This window comes from Gossypium hirsutum, chromosome D04 (genome assembly GCF_007990345.1).
Source record: "Gossypium hirsutum isolate 1008001.06 chromosome D04, Gossypium_hirsutum_v2.1, whole genome shotgun sequence".
Classification (NCBI taxonomy): Eukaryota; Viridiplantae; Streptophyta; class Magnoliopsida; order Malvales; family Malvaceae; genus Gossypium; species Gossypium hirsutum.
This window is the reverse complement of record NC_053440.1, coordinates 38,369,994-38,371,760: the sequence shown is the minus strand read 5'-3', so window position 1 is coordinate 38,371,760 and position 1,767 is coordinate 38,369,994. Positions and strand designations below refer to the sequence as shown.

The following is a 1,767-nucleotide window of genomic DNA, read 5'->3' as shown; positions in this document are numbered from 1 at the left end:
TTATCTAAATTATTTAAAGATTCAACTTGCGGTGGGTGTTGAACTTGTTGATTGAAAACAAGAGGTTGATTTGATCTATGTTGCATGTAAGTGTTGTTCGGTCCACCTCCTTGGTAGTAGGTTAGTGGCTGAGTTGCAACATGATTTAAACTATTAGTAGTAAACTATTTCAACATTGAAGAGATAGATGATACTTGAGCCGAGAGTGAAGTAAGGGCATCTACTTCATGTACTCCGACTACTCGTCTTCCTGAAGCTGCTTGATTTTTCAGCCACTGGTAATTATTACTGGCTATTTTCTTGATGATTTTATAAGCCTCATTATAAGACTTCGACAAGAGAGCTCCATTCGCAGAAGCATCTACCACAACCCTTGTGTGTGCATTGAGACCATTATAGAATGTCTTCAACTTGACACAATGTGGAATCTCGTGACGAGGGCATCTACGTAGTAACTCCTTGAATCTTTCCCATGCCTTACATAACGACTCATCATCTAATTGTTGAAAAGTGGTGATCTCATTCCGCAACTTAGCATTTTTGCTAGGTGGGAAATACTTTACGAGAAAGCATTCAACTAATTTTTTCCAAGTAGAAATTGAATTTGATGACAACGAATTAAGCCATACTCTTGCTCAATCTCACAACGAGTATGGAAACAGCTTCAACCTTAGTGTGTCTTCAATTACACCGGCTATCTTGAAGGAATCTCTCACCTCCATAAAAAATTGAAGGTGAAGATGCAGATTTTCTGTTGGCATTCCACTGAATTGGCCTATTATTTGAAGCATCTGAAACATCACATGCTTCAATTCAAACTGTGGTGCCTCAATCTCCGGTTTCCTAATTCCCGAATTTAGTTTGTTAAGAAGTGGTATGACATACTGTCTTATGGGCCGATCCCTATCATTAGCAATAAGGATTGGATTTTGAGCATTAGCGGCTATATTCTCTTGAACATCATTTTGATTCTCAAGGTCCATTTTTGCAGCATGTCTCTAGGCTAATCTTATTTGTCTTCTTTGTTTAAATGCCCACTTGACTTCAGGGTCTATAGGGAGTAAATCGATGATTCGATTTATGCTCATAACGACCTGAAAGGAAAATCACAAAAAACTAAATAATAAAGAATAAAATAATAATAAAGGGAAAGAGAAAAAAATTAAAGAACTAATTAGTAAAGTTAGAAATTAAATAAAAATAAAAAAACCAAATTGCAAAGAATAATTTCACAAAAAAAATGATTAAGGCAATAATCTCCAGCAACGACGCCAAAAACTTGTAACGAGAAATATGCGCAAGTGTCCACAATTATTCAAGTAATAAGTAAGTAAAATGAGTTATCGTCTCCACAGGGATTGTATAAGCTTAATTAATTAATTGCAAAATTATAAATTCACAATTAGATGTAAAAACTCAATAATTTGGATGGTGATGACTAAACTAAGAAAAATTAATTAGATGCAAAGATTGACCTCTATTCAATTTTAATCAATTCAATTTACTTTATCATGCTTAACAATGTTCGAAAATACTTCTATGGCAACTCGATCTTTCATGAGTTTTGAAACCAAATAAGTCCTTTCGAATTTTTTTCTTAGTTAAATATGCATATTACTGACCATATTAACTAAGGGTTTCTTAGCATTTATATAAGGTCACAGGGACATTTACATTTGCAACTATTTAATTACATAAACCTAAAAAATATGCAAGGCAATAGAGGTAACTAAAGATATTACGAACCTCAACTTAGTCAGGTTTAAG

The 1,767-nt window shown here is 33.9% G+C and overlaps 1 non-coding gene across 1 annotated transcript; it reads left to right on the top strand.

The window, feature by feature from the left end:
- Nucleotides 1–426: 426 nt before the first annotated feature.
- On the top strand, nt 427–532 carry LOC121216437 (small nucleolar RNA R71). The gene has a single exon (XR_005912620.1). It is a non-coding gene; the product is annotated as a small nucleolar RNA R71 (small nucleolar RNA).
- Nucleotides 533–1,767: the final 1,235 nt, after the last annotated feature.